The 23,682-nt window shown below is 40.8% G+C and overlaps 1 protein-coding gene across 1 annotated transcript in view; it reads right to left on the bottom strand.

The window, feature by feature from the left end:
* The window catches only part of tox2 (TOX high mobility group box family member 2), a 570,456-nt gene that overhangs the window by 155,523 nt on the left and 391,251 nt on the right, over positions 1 to 23,682 (bottom strand). The gene's annotated exons all lie outside the window — the stretch shown is intronic.

Genomic DNA, 23,682 nt, shown 5'->3' with positions numbered 1-23,682 from the left:
ACCCGAGTCCCTGGTGGCGTAGTGAGTTACTGATGGTTCCTTTGCTACTTTGGTCGCAGTTCTCTGCAGGTCATTCACTAGGTCCCCCGTGTGGTTCTGGGATTTTTACTCACCGTTCTTGTGATCATTTTTATCCCACGGGGTGAGATCTTGCTGGAGCCCCATATGGAGGGAGAATCAGTGGTCTTGTATGTCTTCCATTTTCTAATATTTGCTCCCACAGTTGATTTCTTCACACCAAGCTGCTCACCTATTTCAGATTCAGTCTTCCCAGCCTGGTGCAGGTCTACAATTTTTTCTCACGTCCTTTGACAGCTCTTTGGTCTTGGCCATAGTGTAGTTTGGAGTGTGACTGTTTGAGGTTGTGGACAGGTGTCTTTTATACTGATAACCAGTTAAAACAGCTGCATTAATACAGGTAACGAGTGGAGGACAGAGGACCCTCTTAAAGAAGAAGTTACAAGTCTGTGAAAGCCAGAAATCTTGCTTGTTTGTAGGTGACTAAATACTTATTTTACCCAGGAATTTACCGATTAATTCAGTAAAAATCCTACAATGTGATTTCCTGGATTCTTTCCCACCATTCTGTCTCTCATAGTTGAAGTGTACCTATGATGAAAATTACAGGCCTCTCTCATCTTTTTATGTGGGAGAACTTGCACAAGTGGTGGCTGACTAAATACTTTTTTGCCCCACTGTATATATCCACCTTTAACAGCAATAAAGGAATTAACACTTATGCCAGAATGCTGTTCATAGACTTCAGCTCAGCATTCAACACTGTCATCCCGTCAAAGTTAGTAGTCAAACTTGCGGACCTGGTCATCACAGCTCCCATCTGCAACTGACTACTGGACTTTGACCTACAGGCCACAACATGTCCGGTTAGACCACCACTGCTCCTCCACACTCACCATTAACACTGGCGTACCACAATACTGCATGTTGAGTCCATTCCTCTACTCCCTCTTCAACCATGACTGCAGACCTGTACATGGCTCCAACGCCATCATCAAGTTTGCGGACGACACCACCGTGATTGGCCTCATCAGGAACAATGATGAGTCGGCCTACAGAGAGGAGGTGGATCACCTGGCTGCATGGTGTGAGGACAAAAACCTGAGGCTCAATACCTAAAAAACTAAAGAACTCATTGTTGACTTCATGAAGAATGCTGTCACTCATCCACCCATCCATATCAACGGTGTGGCAGTGGAACATGTGACCTCTCCTGGACAACAAACTGCTCCAACCTGGTCAGGAAGGCTCACCAGCACCTCTTCTTCTTGAGGACTCTGAGGAAACACCACCTCTCTTCAGACGTGCTGGTGAACTTCTACCGCTGCACCATCGAGAGCATCCTTACCAACTGTATCACAGTCTGGCACGGGAACTGCTCTAGCGCTGACCGGAAGGGACTGCAGAGGGTGGTGAAAACCGCCCAGCGCATCGCCAGAGCTTCACTTCCTGCCATGAACACTATCCACAGGAAGCGTTGTCTTAGGAGAGCAACCAACATGATCAAGGACTCCTACAACCCAGCACACAGGCTGTTTTCCCTCCTGCCCACTGGGAGGCGCTACAGGAGTCTCCGTATACAAACCACCAGGTTCAGGAACAGCTTTTTTCCCACAGATGTCTCCCTGCTGAACTCAGGCCCTTCACTCACACACACCAACCCCCCATCCCTCCACCCCCCCAGGAAGTGAACGGGGCTAGTACCCACTAACTCTTTGCTCTATTCTGCACAACTGTACATAATATAATTGCACTGGACTTTTTACCAACTACCTCCTCGCACTACTGTAAATACTTCCACACTCATGCGAATGCTGCAATCACCCATGTATATCACCAACCGCCACTCCCCCCCCCCCTCACCATCCTCAACAGCACAGTCTCCACCACAGACTCCTTCAGGTTCCTGGGAGTGGTCCACCCACATCAACTCTGTCAGGAAGAAGGCTCAGCAGAGCTTGTACTTCCTGCGCCAGCTCAGGAAGTTTAACCTGCCACAGGAACTGCTGGTCACATTCTACACTGCCATCATCCAGTCCGTCCTCTGCACTTCCATCACTGTCTGGTTTGGATCAGCCACCAAACTGGACAGGCACAGACTGCAACGGACAATCAGGTCTGCAGAGAGAGGATAAATGGGTCTAACCTCCCATCTATCCAGGACCTGTACCGGTCCAGGACCAGGAAACGGGCAGGTAACATCTCTGCAGACCCCTCACACCCAGGACACAGTCTGTTCCAACTCCTCCCCTCTGGATGGCGCTACAGAGCACTGTGTGCCAGAACCTCCAGACACAGGGACAGTTTCTTCCCGCAAGCGGTTGCTCTGATGAACTCCCACAACTAACAGTCTCAGAGTAACCAATCACGTGCAATAATAATAGCAATAGCAACTGCTGACAATATCAATATCAGTTACAATATCAGTTACATGCTGTACCAAGCACCTTCGGTAATAATCATGTCTGCCTCACTCGTAAATAGGTTATTTTATTCAGAGCTGTCTTTTTTTCTCTACCTCAAACTGCTGCACCTTAGATGTGTATCTGTATATATGTGAAGAAATACCACATTTGTTTATTTGTTTATTTACTGCCTAAAGAGCAAAATTACCGGAGTCAAATTCCTTGTTGGACAATGTTCGAACCTGGCCAATAAAGATGATTCTGATTCTGATTCTGATTCTGATATACTGAAAATCAAATCTGTGTAAATCATATAATCACATCTCATCTGTTTGTGATATACAGTATATTGTCATTCATCCATATCTGACCTGCACCTTGTAGCAATAGCTATGTATTAATCTGCACTGTATTTGTCTGAGCATTGCATGGTCTGAGCTTGGGGCAAATTTACTGCCACTCATTAGAGGTCCATACACATGCAGATGATCACGTTATCAAGAGCTGATGATTTTTAGCCTCTTACTGACATTTACCCTCTTGAATCTTATGGAAGCAATATGGGGGTCCTTAGTAATACCCACTTTATTGGCTCCATTTTTGTTAAATTACTGATGGCAGTGTAGTTTTTACCATTTTTACCCAACCACCCAAAGGAAAAAAAGAAAAATGGTGGGAAAAAAGGCATAAATGAACGGGTGCTACATTTTGCCCATTACTGAAGAGAAATATATCAAAAATTCTTATTCTTTCTCGATAGTGAATTCCTCAAACACAGAGATATAGTACACACAAATACACTCACACCCACACAAACCGCTGCAGCTGTGAGCAAGCTGGAGGGCAAGAGCCATGCTCAATTGTTTTTATTTGCATAGCATTTTTGATACACATGTAAATCAGTCAAGACAGCTGCCAGCTGATTAGGTAAATGTCGCTGTTCATAACCTCTACAGGTTTGTGTTGCCTAAGCTTGTTAGCTCGAGGAGATTGCACAGGAGAAAGTATAAATTCAGTCATCCCCTGAATATCTTTTAGTGCATTTTGTGTTTACACATGCACCATTAATTTTATACCCAAAAGTGTATTGACACTTCTCTATCATGAATAATGATGTGGCTAGTTTGCCGAAGTAATTACTCATTTGAAAAAAATTGTGATAATTTTTTACTTGTGAGGATTTAAATTCAGCTGTGTGCTGCACCCAAAGGATCAAAAGGGCTCTTCCCTGTTGAGTGAAAAATTAAGATGAGAGAAAATAGCTGTTCTCTCTACGTGTTACACAAAGAACTAAACTCTCGTCCACAGCTCCTTCTCGACTGAAATAAACGCACATCACAATTAACCCCAAGTACAGCCGGGTCAGAATGAAGTCCTTTGAGTTATTTTCAGTCATTTCTACAACTTTCATGATGCCAGTGCCGTTAAATCTTCCTGAGCACTCAGAGATTGGTTGAGCAAAGAGCCAGATTAATGCATGTGGTCATAGCTGTAGGCCAGTAAATGTAATTGGAAAAAGGAAATGCATTTAAGGTAAATGTACTCATCACAGCATCATTACCAGCAGCTGAAATGGAACCAGCATACTTATGTTTTTATTATTTACCTAATTCATATGTGCTTGTTTCATTTCAGCTTGATATCAGCTCTATTCCACTGTGCTGCTATTATTTACAGTATGGGAGCAGTTGTCTTGTAAAGTTGGCAACTATAGATTTTAAACGGACATTGAACATACAGATGTTTTCATTTTTTGTCCAGTTTTAGTTTTCGACATCTGTGATCAACTACAAAAACAAAAAAACACCACCTGTGTATACCTGTGAGCTTTCCCCTCTCGGATAACAAATCATCCCCTCACTCAGCCTCTCTTAAAATAAAACAGAAGGAAGAACAAGAAGCCAGCAGGGAAAAACAATGCCTCTACTTGCCCTGAAAGCAGTCATCTGAGGGGAAGTGGTGCATTATCACTAAAACTCAGTATTCTTTTCCTTTCGATTTGTGAACTCAAGCAGAAATCAAAAATAAACACGTACATTTTTCACTTTTGTTAGTCTTGTTTTTGACCTTGAATTGTGTTTATAAGTTCCTCAAAGTAATCTCCTTCTGAAAATGAACATGGCATGCTTATTCATGTTTTTTATTTCTTTTTATTTTTACTTTTCTAACAATTTGCAATGATGAATTCTTGCCTCAGACGACATTGTACAAAGATAAATACACTGTATTCAAGTCTTGTGAACTCTACTTGCAAGGCTTTATTTTATTTCATTTTTCCTTCAACTGCACATCATAAAAATGAGTGGAATGATTTAATCACTAATGTTCTACAATAGATTAAAGGAGAAAATGCTTATGAGGAAGAGGTTCTGGCTGCAGACCGTGGGGCAAAGCGATGCTCCAGCCCTGACCAAAAACATGTGACCTCCACTTTATGAGCAACATATCCTGATATGGTGGCCTAATCCTAACCACTGGATAGCAAATGTCACGCGTTTCTGGTCAAGAGTGCAGCTCCACATTCTTGTACTCAAGTCCCTCTGCTTGTGAGAAGGACAGTTTCCAACTATGCATCATGTCGTCGCTGGCCCAGCTAACGGGAAATGATTATATGGCCGGTCCAGTGATAAGACATGAATGGGGACCACATTCATTTCAAAAGCAAAGGTTTTCAGCAGTGCACCAAAGAAGGGCTGCTCAGCTTTTGCTTCCCACAAAATATTTGATCTTGTTTCCATATGTGTCTGAAAAAAAAGTGCATTTGTTTGTGAGGACACAACAAACATTTCCAGTTTGATGTGACTTGCTTTTGCAGCACTCCCAAGGAGAGACTTTGGCATCTGATATTTGAACATGTTGGATTTCTGGAGTCATCTTTGAATTGTTGTACATACTATAGAATTATGTGGTATGTTTCTATTTGTAGTTATCATTTTACATATATATATGCTGTATATTAGCAAATGTGTAAATGCAACATTGTTCCAGTGTAAAAATTCTCATCAGCTGTCATAGGCTACGTTCACACTGCAGTTCCCAAGTGACCCAAATCCGATGTTTTGCTCATATGTGACTCAGATCCGATTTGTTTATGACAGTGTGAACAGCACAAGTCACATGGAATCTGATCTTTTCAAATCAGATTCAGGTCACTTCCATATGTGGTTCTAAATCGGATACAGGTCTGATGTTTTGCAATGCGACCGCAGTGTGAACAGCCAGGTCGGAATTAATGCGACTTTGACGTCACAGGCAGAGCCCCGAGCCGCGGGAGAGACACGGGAGACGGCGGGGGTCCCTCCGGGCCGCCTCCGCCTCCGCCTCCGCCTCTCCTCCTCTCCTCCTCCTCTCCTCCTCTCCTCCGCCTCTCCTCCTCCTCTCCTCCGCCTCTCCTCCGCGCTCACCTTTTTCACCTACGACCTCAGATCAGACGAGACAACCCGCTGAATTTAAGCATTACTAAATAAAGAAGCTAAGGATTCAAATCAGGAAGCGGTCGTGGTCACATAACCTGCCCGTTTTACAACGAGCTGGACCGTGTGTTAGGTGATAAACCCAGCTGAACGCCGGAGAGCAGAGCTGACACTCCGGGGAGCGGAGCTAGAGCCCTGCTATAGCGGGACTGTTTTCTTCATCCCGCTCCCGCCCGCTCCCGCTGCATTTGCGCCCACAGTGTTTATATCCGCTCCCGGCCGCTCCCGCAAAACTCTGAGAATTCATGCCCGCACAATGATAAAGATGCAAGAGAAACGTCCTTGACAAATCTATCTGATTTAATGTTAACATGATAATTGTGGAGCTTGATGGATAATTGGCAGTTCACAGGCACCTGTTGGATGCAAATCCATCATTGTCATCATCACACGCCTCTGCGCATGCGGGTCAGTTCAGAGCCGCGATGCGTTCACACTCGAGTCGGATATAGGACGGATATAGGACACATTTTAAAAGATAATGTGAACAGCCACACAAAAAAATCGGATATGGGAAAAAATCGGAATTGAGCATTAAGGACTGCAGTGTGAACGTAGCCATAGTTTACTCCCGCCTCTAGGGCTACGTTCACGCTGCAGCTCCCAAGTGACCCAAATCCGATTTTTTTGCTCATATTATTATTATTATTTCGTTTATTTCGGCATGTTTATATAGACACATTTCATCTCCAGAACATTATACATTGCATACTCAGCACATGACGAAAAGGGTACGGGAGAAGCTGACGCTTATCAAAGTCCCGCCCCGTTCTATGTAAGATTCATGATCACATCAACAACAGAATTCAGTAAGATACATAGTTTACCACATAGCAATTTGTCTAATTTCATCCTTCACAGTCCAGATAGCATGTATGTTTGTACACGTGTCCAGTCCACTCATCCTGATCACCGTTCCTGTGATTTACTACTGTGTCCACTGTTCAGTTATTTTTAGCTCAATGTCACACACACACATTTTATAGTGACTTTGTTTTGTTTCCATGTTTTGTTTCCATGCCAGGTGTTCCAGTGCTGAATTTCCCACATTGCCATTGTTTTGTACACATAGCCAGACATTGCCTTCCTGTACCGAGTTTTGATATTCCTTCAATAACAGCTTCTTTAACTCATGTTTGAAAACAGTTAAATTTCTTGCTAACTTTAATTCATTGTTTAGGCTATTCCACATTTTCACACCAGCTACTGACAAACTATGGCTTCCCATCGTTGTCCTTATCTTTTTCTGTTTAAACTGCAGCACGCTGCGCATGCTGTGAGGACCTTGACTAAGAGTGAACAATTTCTGAACATTTACTGGTAATGCCTCCTGTGTTGCTTTGTAAATTGTTTGTAGCATCTGAAAATGAAGTATCTCTCTCAGTTTTAGATATTTCGTCTTTATGAACAGTTCGTTCGTATGTGCCCTGGCTGGGACAGAATGAATGATGCGAAGCGCTTTTTTTTGCAATTTAAATATTGGTTCTGTAATGCCCTTGTAAGTGAAACCCCAATTTTCTACACAGTAACTCATATGTGGGACTATTAGTGCCGAATATATGGTCTTAAGCGAGTTTAAATTGAGAGATTTCTGCAATTTCCACAGAATAGACACACTCCTTGCCATCTTATTTTGAATTATTTTTACATGTGGTCGCCATGTCAAGAGGTCATCCACTAATATACCCAGAACCTTATGTTCCCTCACTCTTTCTATATTGTTTCCATTAACTTGCAAGTTTATGCTTTTCTTTACATTATTTCTACCAAATAACATGAATTTGGTCTTTGCCAGATTTAGTGATAATTTATTTATATTAAACCATGTATTTAGTTTTGTCATTTCTCTGTTAATCACTTTTTCCAGTATATTCAAGTCGTTTCCTGAGCAGAAAATATTTGTATCATCAGCAAATAAAATAAGTTTTAATACATCAGATGTTTTGATTATGTCATTGATATATAGATATGTGACTCAGATCCGATTTGTTTATGACAGTGTGAACAGCACAAGTCACATGGAATCTTATCTTTTCAAATCAGATTCAGGTCGCTTCCATATGTGGTTCTAAATCGGATACAGGTCTGATGTTTTGCAATGCGACCTCAGTGTGAACAGGCAGGTCGGAATTAATGCGACTTTGACGTCACACGCAGAACCCCGAGCCGCGGGGGAGACACGGGAGACGGCGGGGGTCCCTCCGGGCCACCCCCGCCTCTCCTCCGCCTCTCCTCCTCCCTCCCCCGCACTCACCTCTTTATACGACCTCAGATCAGACGAGACAACCCGCTGAATTTAAACATATTACTAAATAAAGAAGCTAAGGATTCAAATCAGTGAAGCGGTCGTGGTCGCATAACCTGCCCGTTTTACAACGAGCTGGACCGTGTGTTAGGTGATAAACCCAGCTGAACGCCGGAGAGCAGAGCTGACACTCTGGGGAGCGGAGCTAGAGCCCTGCTATAGCGGGACTGTTTTCTTCATCCCGCTCCCGCTGCATTTCTGACCATTACCGCCCGCACCTGCAACATGTGTGTTCCACTCCCGCCCGCAGTGTTTACATCCGCTCCCGCAAAACTCTGAGAATTCATGCCCGCATAATGATAGAGATGCAAGAGAAACGTCCTTGACAAATCTATCTGATTTAATGTTAACATGATAATTGTGGAGCTTGATGGATAATTGGCAGTTCACAGGCACCTGTTGGATGCAAACCCATCATTGTCATCATCACACGCCTCTGCGCATGCGGGTCAGTTCAGGGCCGCGATGCGTTCACACTCGAGTCGGATATAGGACACATTTTAAAAGATAATGTGAACAGCCACACAAAAAAATCGGATATGGGAAAAAATCGGAATTGAGCATTAAGGACTGCAGTGTGAACGTAGCCTAGGTGACTTTTTAAGTTCCACTAATCAAGATCAGCATCCCTTTAACAATCCCATCAAATCTGGAAGCAGTACTCAAGTTGAGGGGGGATGAGGGGGGGTGGCATCCCCCCCTGAAATAAAAACGGTCAAAATCATCCCCCCTGTAAAACTGCCATCCCCCCTTTCCATACCTTATGTCATTTAATCAATGAATGTGGTTTTACTGCTATTTCAACATTTAGAGTCATGACCAGAAAATAACTTATTTGACAATTTTCACCTGTTTCAAGTAAATTTTCACTTGAAATAAGTAGGAAAATCTGCCAGTGGGACAAGATTTATCTTCTTATTACAAGCAAAAAAATCTTGTTCCACTGGCAGATTTTTCTACTTATTTCAAGTGAAAACCTACTTGAAACAGGTGGAAATTGTTGTTTTTTCCAGTGATGAGTCTTGTTTTAAGTGTAATGAGATTTTTTTGCTAAAATGAGACATTTTAACTAGAAATAAGAGAAATATTCTTGTTAAGATTTTGAGTTTTTGCAGTGATCCATTTTACTTATCCTGTGAAGGACAGAGTCATATTGATAAGTTCAGAAAACTGTTTTTTATTGTTGTGTTTTGATGTATTTGATGAAAGCCCAGTGGATATTTAAAGCTTACAGAAGGCTGCATTTAACTGCTGCTATGTCATTCCTGCAGTATTTCTGCAGGTGTTTTGGTCAGTGCTATTATTTGTAATATATTATATTATTTGTAATCAGCACAAATTATCTGTCCCCATATGATAAAATCCACCATCCCCCCTGATTTTCTTTTACAACTCGAGTACTGTCTGGAAGTAAATGTCACAATCATTTGACTACCATCTGAACCCTTTTACAGGCAGCACTACCTACCGATATGTTGGTATACTGTATGCTTCACACATCTACTTCCAGTGTGTCAAATCACAGAGTAACATGCAACATGCTGTGCTTAAAAGACTACCCACAGCTGTAAATGTTGGCATGGGTAATTGCCGTCTCAGCAACTGGATCCACAAGAGATGCATGCATAATGTGGAACGATCAGCTCTGTGTGTGCTCGAGCTTCTGATGACAAAGCAGGGAGCAAATACATACGCCTCACCTAGACATAACTGGTATTTATAAAAGTAGAATGCATGCAGTTTATATGCAGCCTGATATAATGAAATGGAATTGGATTAAAAAAAAAAAGTCAGACTTTATAGAAAAACATTTAGAAAAACAACATTTCACAGAGGTATGTCCTTTTGTAGAGCAATAACATTTGACATTTTCTTTTTTTCCCTGATCATTATGTTCTATGCAAGGCTAAATACACTAAATGAAAAGCTATGTGTAGAATCTCTGCAGACAAGTGCGGTTGCTGGTCGTCCTCCAGCACCCATTATACTGTCATTGGATGCAAGCTGATGGGATTTTGACTTCTCGTTTGTTTTCAAATGTGACTGAGAGCCCGTTTTGGGATGTAGCAGATAATGCAGGACACAAATATAATCGGTTACATATCTAACTGTAATCTGTTATGAAGCACATTACTAAGAGCAGTTTTAAATTACTATATATTTATATGTTCCTTTATGATTGTCTGTGTTTATGTCTGTTTTTTAGAATGAATCGCTTGTGTTACTTCCCTATTGTACAAGCACATGAAATTTGTTGTTTTGGTTATTATTTGTCGTTAATACTAATACTTGTGCAAAACAGTACAAAAAGAGAGTGTACATAGAATACAAGGAAGTAAGCAGATACACTAAGCTGGGTACAGTAATGTAACTACGCAGTTAAGATTTGATGTACATGATGTGATTTATCTTGTAATCTTTCTATCTGACTGAGGGAACAAACTCTGTGTTGATTCTAATTCTAATTCATCCAGTGCTGGTTCTCACTCTCCGTGGCGTAGAAGAATCCCAATAGGCCATTTTGAAGAAATGACTGATCATTTTCAGCATGATGTAATATACAGTGACATTTTATATGCAGAGGTGGACAGAGTACTCGACTCCAGTACTTGAGTAAGAGTACAAATACTACTGGTCAAAATTTACTCCGTTACAAGTAAAAGTAGCTCAGTCAAAATATTACTCGAGTAAGAATAGAAAAGTACTTGCTTTTAAAGGTACTTAAGTATCCAAAAGTAAATGCTTTTAAATTTACTTTAAGTAAGAGTAAGAGTAAGAGTAAAATTCTTATTTTCCACATCAGTAAATTACTATATTTTTTCTAAATTAATTTAAGGATCTTTTAACTCTTGTTTCTGAGAATTAACTCTTTGAAACCAGCTGTTGAGTTGTTGAAAGCAGAGAGGTAGTTCTGCTTCGGCAGACACAATAAACATTTGAAAATAAATGTCTGTGGTTTGTCTGTGCCCTCGTTTTTTACTCGGTCGAACTCAAACATTGAGTTAAGATACGGCCAAGGATTTAGTGAAAGTCCCTGCTCCGAGTCCGGCTCATTATCAGACTCAGACGACTCAGCGGATTGTCTTTCTTCTCCTAACGCAGGCGTAGCCATTGTTGCGGCTCTGTCTTGACAAACGTAGGCTACTTTGGCGGTATCGTTTTGAGGAGGCTTGATGTATTTCCACTTTACGTACATCCCAGTGGAGAGCGTGCACTGTGATAGGTCTCCTCCTTTGACAAAAACAGCTTGTGTCCAATAGGATTTTAGGGAAGAAGAAAAAAGAGCAGACCTGAAAGTAACGAGTACTTTTCAGCCTTCCTAGAAATGTACTCGAGTAAAAGTAAAAATATTTGTCTTGGAAATGTATATAAGTACCAAATAAATCTAATACTCAAGTAAAGTACAAATCCTCTGGATATGTACTTAAGTACAGTACTCAAGTAAATTTACTCCGTTACTGTCCACCACTGTTTATATGTGATGGTGTCCCCCTTAAAGTTCACATCACACCTAGTCTGGAAAAAAAAAATGTTTAAAATTCCTTCAACATCACAGTTTTTTTTTTTTATCTTATTCCTGACAATGAGTCATTTCTCGTTCTCAGTGCAGGTCAGTCGAGGAACTCCTTGGAGCCGGATGTGGCCTGCAGCCATAGCGATATATGCATCTGCCTAATTGCGTCTCAACCTTTTCTGGCCATTTGAGCATCAGTGGCCGTGTTTCTAGGGTTTTCAGAGTTCTTCTTTGTGCCATGATTCACTGCTACAAACACATTCAGGCTTTGACATCCCATTCTCTCCTAGTTGTTATCCAGTTTACTTAAAATATGTGGAGCATATTTGACCTTCAGATTAACTACCTATTGTTGGTATTCACATAGCTTACTTTTTTCCTCTTGCAATTATGTAAGATCATATTGATTAAGGCAAATAGAAGCTCTTTCCCTGAGCTTCAGGATGAGCCACACAGGAGCCAAACAGCCTATTTATATTTGAAAATATGTTACAACATTTTTTTTTTCTGTGTCATTATCGGTTATTTGTCTTTGTTGCAGACATTTAATGGCCAAAGCACACCCTGGCCTTGTTGGCTGCTGTTGCTATAGTGATTAGGTGAATGCCCAGTCCCTGTCATGGTGTGCAGTACTTTAACTAAAAGCACTGTCAGAAAGCTTTTGAATGGATTTTCTTCTCATATTTTCTCGTTGCAGTACAATGTGACTATCTCTGCCTTGAGACCTTTCCAAATTCCCACTGCTTGCTATACACAGCGCTCAAGGCGCAGAACATTTCCTCTTACTTTGTCCATGAAACAGAAAAACACAAGATCTTCAAATACAGGTCTTCAATTGAATCCCATTCTGGGACCATGGAGAGAAAAACCTAAAAAAAACCCTCTTTATTCGTTCAAACCTTAGCCAGACTGCCCTGCCACCTTAAGGTATGAAACTAAAGGGTCCTGGAACAAGGATTACATTTGATATTTGATTGAAATGCATCAAAATTAAGCAATCATCTCACAACAATGACAAACATTTTCCTTTAAGCCGGGCATACACTGTGCGATATTTTGAATCGTATGAGACTGCCCCATCTCACACTGCACGACTAGATCGCGGAGTTCAAAAGTTCACAGCCCACGATTTATGTTCTCACACTGTACGAGCCGATGCTCGGATGCGACCCGTCTGCTCACACTATACGATCATTATCCTCCCGTCGGACCTCTGTGTACTGGAAATATAATATATAATAAAATATCTGTACCGTTTCTGATTGGGTGGGCACTGCGCATCATTTTTAGACATAACAATGAACGCATACCGCAAAAGTTGTGTCTCGCGGAGGAACCCGACGTCCCAGCAAAATGAGAAGAGAAAAAAGAGTTGTTCCGAACAGTACAGCACAATGATAAAAACGAAATCACATTATGGGCGATTTTTATTATTTCACTTTAGTTTATAATTCATCTTCATTGTGGCATCATATAACACTGTTTTAGTCATTTTTGTGCACTTTTTCGGCTCATTATATTGTATTTTTCTACATATTTGGGAAGACGAGGTTGCGCCAACATTGTATGACGTCAGGTTTGTTTACATCAGGGGCCGCTGTTATTGGTCCAGCGCGATCACGTGACGCGTCCGAAGCGCTCCTCGACACAGGCGCCGCTGGAAATAGTCCCGCTATTAAAATAAGGATCTTGAAAATACTTCCCAAAAATCCGAGTTCAAACTTTTATCCTATGCTTAACATAAATAGCTCTTTTTTTAAAGTGAAAAGAATTTACACGCAGGAGGTGGGAACGAGATGAAACGAAAAGGTGGGTGACCTGACGGCCTACAGCAGACAGCGCACACACTGAAGGCTGATTTATGGTTCTGCGTCAAACCAACGCAGAGCCTACGGCGTAGGGTACGCGGCGACGCGCACCTTACGTGGAATTGCGGTCTTTTTTTTGCTATTAAAACATGATTTGTAATGTGAATTTGCAACACTTAAACTACAAATAATAGTTTTTGAGGTGACATCAGAGATTGCGCATGCTCTCTGTGAAAGGATGAGGTAAATCGGGTCGCAGCACGGCTTCAACTGTGCGATGCCTTCACGAGGAGCGACCAGGATTTCAAACATGCTTGATTTTCTTGCGACCTCACGATTTGTGATCGGGAGCTCGTCGTGAGGTGTTAATCTCTCGTCGTTACCCCACGTACACTGCACGAGGCACGAGCAACGATTGGGTCAAAATCGGGCCCGATCAAAAAAAAGTCGCACGACTGGAAAATCGGCTCAAAACGAGCCGATAATCGCACAGTGTATGCCCGGCTTTAGGTAGACTTGCAGATCAGTGTTCATTTCATCCTGAATTACTTCCACTGTTCTTGTCTATTCATTCATCTTGCAGAGCGAACTATTGAGTGCAAATATCCTAATATCTTCATATTAGTTTTATTGAAAGATGATAAATTATCATGTTCTGCCTCAGACTCAAAAGCAAGAAATGTATTATGCTTGGTGTGTTTAAAAATAAATGCTGTCAAACCCCTGACATGTCACTGTAATTATTTTGAGTTGGACACTTTTTGAATTCTCAAAATAAATTTGATTTAAGTCACTCTTTTTACCTTCTTCAAGCTCATTTCCTTGGATGCACAGAGGGTGGGAATCAAATCTTTGTCACTTTGGATCATTCAAATGCAGCTTTAACGACTGCACTACAATTTTACGCGTATATTCTTCTTTAAATAGGTACAAAAGTGAACTATAATTGGATGTTATCTAGAGTGTAGCATTTGTCATGATAAGCCAGTAGGATGAGAGTGATTCAACAGTGCAAACATTTGAATGAACCCAGCTAAGCATGAAAGTGTGAACAAGACAATGGTGTTTCCTCCCTGCTGGGAAAGGAGCAGCCAAGCAGGCTTACTGAATACTGACACTCGTGATCATGTCGAGATCTCCTCTCTCCAAGTGGATACTTCAACTCCTCATCGTGGGGCCATTTGAAATTTCAATGCGGGACATGATCAGATATTTTCAAGCACGTTTCATAGCGCAGGAAAGGCGTAAAAAGCCCAATCTTTTCTTTAAAAATGCACTTACATTATTGTTTTCTCTTGATATCATAAACTAGTCTGAAACAGAATGAATCTGGATCTAAACGGCAAATGAATCCACTTATCTCTACTCAGCCCAAATACAAAAAGTACTCAAAATGTTAAACTTACTATAGTAATAAGGAATGAACAAAAGATTTAAAAAGATATAGCACTCTTCTGGTTTAATCTGAGAGAATACCGGCATCATCTGTGAGCAAATACGCCATTATTGGAGAGTTCAGCAATGGACTGTTGTCAGCTAACTCGTATAATTATTATTAATGAAAATTACTGTTTGATATCCTTTGGAACTGTCAGCATTCCTAATTATATTCAGGTCAGCTCCAGATGAAGACAGTCAGCTGCTATGTGACTGTTAGTATTTTAATTTAATTGCTCCTTGCTAAAAATAATTAGAATATTTATATGCATCTACTCGCCAACCTCAGAGTGGGAAATGATTTAGTGTTGGATTCAAACAATTTTAATATTCAGCTGTCAATTTTTACTATTATGTAACAAAATTATGATACTTTGGATGAAACTCAATATGTGGAGCTAAACTGCAATGAAATTGGTCTAAAAGTGCAAAATACGACCCCAATATGTACTGCATGATCCATAAGCTGTAAATTGTTAGCACTTACTGCAGTATGCAAACAAAAAGATAATGTTATCTGTATGATATGGCCCTCATGATAACTTTCCAATTTAAGAAAACGGATGTAAAATGTAACATTATTGGTTACCATTTTTCACCATTCTTGTGACCCCTGACTACTATGTTTGCATATTGCCTTCTGGGATATAGTCCATTATGTAGATGGGGCAGTTGCATACTGGAATCTTTTATTTAATTAATACTCAACCTGTTTTGTTTTGTTTTCATTTTTATTTTTATATTGTGCATACTACACATCGGCACAGTTAAAATACAGTGTTATATGGGGTTTCAAAAGAAATCGTTAAAGAAATGATAATATGTTTAACTGTCTTTAAAGGTGACCTATTATGGCATTTCATGTATATTTTAAACAGGCCTTGAATGTCTTAAAAACAATCTAAAGCTTGTTTTTTCTACATAAATCATAAATCCAGCCTGTGGGCCCTGTCACTAGTTTTACCGCTTCTAACCTCTTTTTCTGCGCCTCATTTTTAGGGAAGGGGGGGGTATGATAATGAGGCTCTGTGCTGATTGGCTCCCTGAATGACGTGTAGCAGGGGAGGAGCATAAACCTGCTCCGCCAGAGCAGCCCGAGCCTGTAAATTATCACAACACTGAATTTTCACAAATGGAAACTTTATTGTTAAAAAAAATAAAATATGAGTTGTATATAAATAATATTTATGCACTATTTAAGCCGGATCTACCCGGCGGATGCTGAACGCTGGTCCCGGAGCCACGCCGTGCGCCCGGGAGCAGCGCTGCTTGAGCAGCGCGCATCACCGCGGCTTTAACCAGGGAATCTGACCGGTTCCGACCAGCCGGGACCGCAGGAACCGGCCTGGACTGGTAGCAGGGACTCCCGGGGACCGACCAGCGGAATTTCTGCCGGATCTACCCGGGGGATGCTGCGCGACGGGCGCCGCAACCCCATGGCGGGCGCACAGATCAGCTCCGGAGCGCATCCGCGGCGCATCGCCCGTTACCGGTGATCAAACCGACAGATTTGCCTGAAAATCTCGGAGGGTGAAGCTGGTCCGACCTGGGACAGACCCCCGAGGACCCAGCTCCCAAACCACCCGGGAACCTGGATGATTTAACCCGGATCCGCTCCGCCGCGGCGCCGCGTCCGACTGGCTCAAGGAAGCACCGTTCCAGAGCTGGTTGTGGGCGTGGTTTCAGCAGCGGAGGCTGAACCTCTGGAAATCTGCTCCCGTCGTGACGTCACGACGGGAGCAGATTTTAATCGGCTCAAAAAAAACCACGTGACACTGGGGGACTCTGTCCGGTGGGGGTCAGAGACCTTGCAGAAATTCATGGTATTTTGTCTCCCCTGTGCTGGCAGGGTGAGGGGAGACCACTTTATATATGTTAAAACAAGAAAAAACTTGTTTTTCATAATAGGTCCCCTTTAATGTACTTCTCGACTTTATTTCAGCCCATGTTGATTATTTCACATACAGTATGCATTAGTCAAAGACTTTTAGAAAAGATATATAATTATATATCATATATAATATAATATAATATAATATAATGAAATAAGCAAATACAAAAATGGGTTAACATAGAACTTGTGGGGGAGAACAAACATCCTGCTCCGCAGAGAGACCTTCTTTTGCAATAGACGCTGTATAAATAAAATTGAATTGAATTGAATAATATGCACAAAGTTCATTCCAAAGTCAGCCAGTAAGAGATAAAAGTATAAGCTGTGTTTTCAATCAAACACAAAATTAATTTGCGCAAATAAATTTGCACCATTATACCGATCGTTATGACTGAGCAACACCAGTTAAAGGTAAACGTTTTAGCCTGATTTGCATCTTAAACTTTGTTAAATTGTTGTTGACTTTGAAACTGTGACGGATCCATCTCACTGCCTCGCTGCCAACAGTGAAGTTGGTTTAATCCTCATTATTAGCTTTGAAAGCCTATTAATTGTTAAAACTAACAACTTTAAAACAAAGTGATGTAGTAGTTTTCCTAGATTCTCTAAATGTTGTTCTATTAGGACCGCAGACAGTTTTGTGCAAAGGTCACACCAGTCACAAGACACACCCACTTGTTGGTGTTCTGGCGAGTCTACAGTCCTGTACAGCTACAGCTGTGAGAGGTCGTAGTCATCGGTTACACCCTGCCCATCTTTGACCAGTGCATTCATTTTAATTTCAGCATATAGGTTACATGTATATGGTTTCATAACAGCATCTTGCACTGACTTTGTGGTAGCTGTAGCCGATACAGTACATAGAAAAGTAATAGAAAAGAGTAAGGTAATTACAACTACTATTATTAATAGACTGCAAAAACAGCCCCTCTAGAAATATGTCTAATTTATGTCTTATATTAAATAACTGCTAATGGGGTAGAAAGAATTGTCTTGACTAGAATTCTTAAAAGCAAAATAGCAAAACAGTCTCGCCACTGGAAAAAAAAAAAGTAAGACTACATTTTATGTCATTTATGTCAAGTTGATATTGACAAAAGTGAGTCAACATTTTTAGTGTCATCTCTGGGTCATTTTCACAAGCATCAAGCGCTCACCACATCACTACATCAATGTGCTTTTACTTGCTTTTATACCAGGGCCGCGGTTTCTTCTAAGAGAGTCCTTCTCTGATGTTCCTGTTTGTTTTAAAAGCATTCTAGGTGGCAGGAATATGAACTCTCTAACTACATATTGTCCAGCAAGCCAGTGAGCTATCATCAAGCTTCTTTGTGGCATAATGGTCGGAGAAATTTGAATGTAACAACTTAAACTTAATGCACATGAATACCTGGTACTTGCACATTTCAAATGGGAAGCAGTCTTCTGAGACGAAGAGTCCAGTTAGATTAGGTTTTAGTATCACTCAATACATTTAATATGTGGACAATTGCACACATATATATATATATATATATATATATATATATATATATATATATATATTGTATGCCGGTTTTAGACTCGTAGTAATTCAGTGCTTCCGGCAGTTCTGTGCCCCCCTGTAGACGACAGGAGAGTGGAAATACAAATTCATCTGGTCAGGAAGCAGACGTGCAACTGAAAGACACAAAGAGGCAAGATAATGCGTGTGAACTATTAAGATTTTACTTGTGTTCTGAATTAATTTGGCATAAAATAAGATCTGATGTTCATCTAAGTGATAATATTAGACAAACACAATGTGCTTACTGCTGATAACACACATTTATAATTTCTCATTTCTTTACTGAACACACCAATTAAACATTCAGAATGCTTGAGGAAAATGTAAGTGAAACCCATACACTAATTCAACAAAAGTTAATTAGAGTGAAGAGTTTAGCACACCTGCAGTTTTTAAATTTGCTCTTGATGAGAAGCATCTGCTGATGTGAACCATGCCTTGCAAAAAGGAGATATCTGGCGGCGTAGGTAATCTGCATAGGGCAGGAAGGGAACACAAGTGTTGAGGCATCCATCAGTCTACAGGTAGACAAACTTTCTATGGCACCGTGGCCATTCTTCCTAGAAGTAGGCGCCTCGCCAAGATCATTCCAAAGGCATAATTCTGAATCCTCAAGGAGGAAAAGAGGAGCCTCAAAGTAACAGCCAACGGCTGGAAGATATCACTGCAATTGGCAAACATCTCTCCTCGAGTGTCTGCCATATGTAAATCACTGAACAGGGAGGATGTGGAAAAGCACGCAGGAGCTGGTGCAGTAAGGCTGAGTGTGACCTGTACGTGTCCCTCCGACTAAAGATGCTCAAATAAGCCTTGCAAAGATCTGGTGATAGTGTAGTGTCTAAAGTGTATTCCACCTGTGGCCCAGTGACAGCTGGCATAGGCTCCCCCAGTGGCGTCAATTCAGTGGAAGCTAAGGTACAGCAAGGTTACGAGTCACAGAACTGAACTAGAGTATCAATCAACACGTCCAGCAAATACTCATCACAGAAGTTTATGTAGCTTATCTTTGTGGTCAAGAAAATTGGAACTTTTTCAAATGCAGTCTCGCTCACTGCAAAAACTCAAAATCTTACCAGGAATATTTGTCTTATTTGTCTTATTTCTAGTTAAAATGTCTCATTTTTAGTCAAAAAATCTCATTACACTTAAATCAAGAGTCATCACCAGAAAAATAACTTATTTGACCATTTTCACCTGTTTCAAGTAAATTTTCACTTGAAATAAGTAGAAAAATCTGCCAGTGGGGCAATATTTATCTTCTCATTACAAGCAAAAAAAAATTTTCTACTTATTTTAAGTGAAAATCTACTTGAAACAGGTGAAAATTGCTGTTTTTGAGTCTTGTCTTAAATGTAATGAGATTTTTTTTTACTAAAAATTCGACATTTTAACTAGAAATAAGACAAATATTCATGTTAAGATTTTCTTAGGCAGAGGCAGCACGGTGGCTTAGTGGTTAGCACTGTTGCCTCACAGCAAGAAGGTTCCCGGTTCGACTCCCAGGCCCAGCAGGACCTTTCTGTGTGGAGTTTGCATGTTCTCCCCGTGCTTGCGTGGGTTTCCTCCGGGTTGGGGATTCTAAATTGCCCGTAGGTGTAGGTGTGAGTGTGAGTGTGTCTGGTTGTTTGTGGGGACTGCGGGTGGAAACTAGCATTACTGCTAAACCTGGTGTATAATTCACTGCTTAATGTAGTGTGCATTAATATGCATTGTCCCGTCTAACTAAACTTTGAAACTTTCAGTTTTTGCAGTGTATAATTAGTGAAATCGATCATGTTGTTCTGATTTGCATTTGTAGTTATTCTATATGTATTAAGTAATAAAATAATCAATACAAATAGATACAGAGTAATTCCATAAATGTATTTAAAAAACAAACATTTACATTTTCCCTTGAAGCCAAGGTGTGCCATACCTTGCCATACCGAATTGACGCCCCTGGGCTCCCCTCCTGTGACCGCGAAGAGGATGAAATTGGTAAAAAAATTGATGGATGGATGGATGATAGAACAAAAAGCTGACATATTTTAGTATATTCAATGTCTTTAAGGTTTTCATTTAAAAGCACACCTAACGAGAGGCATCTGTTCCATGTTTTATTCATCGTGACACAAACAGACGTAATGACAACTATTTTAATGCAGGACAGTAGATAAACAGGGGGGGTGGGGTGCAGTGATGCTGTGTCTCTGCACAGGAGTGGATCAAGGAGTTTGGTGATTCATAAATGATAGCTCTGCACAAAATGACAAAAAGCTGAGAGGAGGCACGCGTGTTGGTTTGTGCTCACACAAATGCCTCTTCAACTTTCCTGTCAGATCCAGCTGTACCGGGGTGGCGCCCAGGGGGAAGTGTATCCTCACTTAATGTCTTCCCTCGATGGAGCAGAAACATAGTTTGTTTTAGTCCTGTCATGGCCTGTTGGGGCTTTGCTCGATAGCGAGATGCCCTAATACATACTGATAATCGTACACTGATGGTAATGGTAATAAACTACCTTTGTCACAGCCCTCAGGCTCAGGAAAGTAGAATGGATTAGCCTTGGTATTATTTTCCCTTTTTTGGCCATATTTCACTGCTGCTCTGCACTAAGCTGAGCTCATTGCATATTCTGCAAAGCACATATGGTCTTGTATTAAAAATTTGGAGGTAAATCCAGAGTTATGAAGCGGCAAGAGCAGCACTTGGAGGCCTAGTGCAGCAAAACAACTTAATGTCAGTCACTAATCTAGTTGCAGGTGTTCAGAGGAGCAGAGCTCAATTAAATCAAATTGGCTTCTGCACAGTTATTCAAATTACTTTTGAATCAAACCTTCACAAACTAAAATATGCTTACCTGGGCAGAATTCCCCCCCTCCATTCCCCTCAGCCCCCACTTTCCTCACTTAGTGAGACATGATCAAATGGGAGGAGCTGAAATAAAAATGAATTTACATTTAAATCAGTTTGGAAAGTGAACAAGAATGTGATCAGGGTCTGTGCTTTTCCCTTTGCTTTAATCAAACTTTTGATGCGATGACACACCCCCCTGGAGGAGTTGCCTGGAATTTGTCTCATGGGAGGCCCAAAGTAATAAGTTATTAATGGACTGCCCACACTGCAATTAGGCATCAATTAAAACTGCAGGTTGTGTGTCCGACATGAGCAGGCTTTGGAAACTTTTCAGATTCTCCCTGACTTCATGAACTTCCCTCCATGGTCGCAGTGCGGATGAAGGATAACGGCGATTATACACGTGTCATTGAGTGAATTTTACTTTATCATTTCATTCTAATGGTTCATACTTGTCTTTCTGTGTTAAAGCGCACATTTTGTGATGATGAATAAATAAATAAATAAATCAGTGTTAGATTAGATTAAATGAACAGGTGGAAATAAATATTTTTTTATTTGGAGACGCAGAAGTGTGAAGGTGGTTTCACAATCGAGACAAAATTGACAAGCTGAGCTCTATCACTCCATCTCAACCCGGACTTGCATTGTATTTCCCATTTACGATTCACACTGTTTTTCTTTTGATGTGAATTTTTCTCCTTTTGTCTGCTTGAATATCACTCCCTAACATCACATTCGCTGGTCCAGTGGAGAGGGGGATCTGTGAAACTAGTCTTTTCATTTCATATCGAGCAGGGCCCTATTTTCCCTCCATATCGTCTGTCTCTGGCTTTAGTCGTCTTACCCATATCAACAGTCTCTGGTGGCCTGAAGAAAGATCAGTCAATCAGCCTATTACATCCCCTTCCCATCCGATCTCACTATTTTCCACTTGATTTTATCCATGTCTCTTCTTTCACAATGCCCGCATGGCTTAGTTCCTGCCTGTTTTTTTCATGACTGTTTCTTTGTGTGGTTTTGCTCCGTCTCTCTCCTCCAGCTGATGAGCATCAGTGGAATCCAGCGGGAAGTGAGCAACGTATTACGAGAGCCCAATCCACTATGGGACTAATGGCCACACGGGGATGCGAGGCCAGTCGATGCTCAGTAACCCTGCTGCTGTCACTTAAAGGGAAAAGAACCCCCCACAGATCTGCCTGGTCTCAGACAAACCTGGAGAAAATGACAGTCAGTGGAATTGTTCAGACGTTTAATTAAGTGCCCACTGCTGTCATTTCTTTCATAACAACTTCCATTGATCGAACTTTTACTGCCAAAAACGGAGGCCTCCTCAAAAAGAGCGCCAAGTGGACTCAGGAGCTTTTTTTAAATTATAACCCACCGCACAAAGCAAAATTCTGGATCAATTTGACATAATAGTCTTCAAAGCGAAAATTTTCAAAAGACTTTGTTTATTTTCTGGAATTATAAGGTACGAAAACACGGGGAGCTGCAATCACTACAGTTATTTGAAGAAAATGTCTGGCTAATTCCCTGAATTTGTACAAATTTGTCTAATAAGCAAGCTGCAATTACAGAGTACGATAACAGAGTTAAAAGACAACTTCTCTGGAGGACAACCATGTAAACAGCCTCTCATTTATAATTTAACATAGAAACATGGTTCATAGCACATTCAGAGACTTGAAGGTATCGCCTTATACCAAAGGGTAATGTTTTCCTAAATTTGCTTTAGATCTTTTGGCAAGAGGGGGAAGTTGTTATGCAGTCCTTATAAAGTCTTACGTAATATAACACACACACACACACACACACACACACACACACACACACACACACACACACAACACACTTTCTGTCACATTGAGACCACAACCTGCTGTCCTGATGAAAAACCTCTATGGGAAAATAATGAGCAATTTTCTGATAGTGCAAACCCATTATCCACAGGAAGCATAGTATCAGGAGTTAATTCTGTGTATATGAAGTACATTAATATTTTACATATTTATCTCTGCCCGGTTTTTTTATTTATTTTAATGCAAGGAGCTGAAAATTATACCATAAAAAACAGCTATAATGTCAAGACTTTTAAATTCTATTTAAGTATACAGTTTGATATGGACTAAAGCCAAACGGAATCAGACAAAAAAAAATGTTAAAACAAGGAACTTGAAAGGACACTTATAAATGTGAGTTCAGCTTCCATGAAGAGTACACCTAATTCCCCTTTAGTGTTTTGCTTACACAACACATAAATTGTTTTATCTTAGTTTTGGCTTACATTGTTACTTTTTAATTAAAGATAGCAGACGCTCAGAATTTCATTCAAGTTTTTCAAACCTCAAATCGGCCTTAAAAATTCTCTCCAATAGTTTCAATTGCCTTTTTATTTGGCTCTTAAAAAAACATTAATCTATTTATTTTCCCCCCTGCATTTAAACTTG

This window comes from Cololabis saira, chromosome 8 (genome assembly GCF_033807715.1).
Source record: "Cololabis saira isolate AMF1-May2022 chromosome 8, fColSai1.1, whole genome shotgun sequence".
NCBI classification, from domain to species: domain Eukaryota; kingdom Metazoa; phylum Chordata; class Actinopteri; order Beloniformes; family Belonidae; genus Cololabis; species Cololabis saira.
This window is presented reverse-complemented; position numbering and strand designations above follow the sequence as displayed.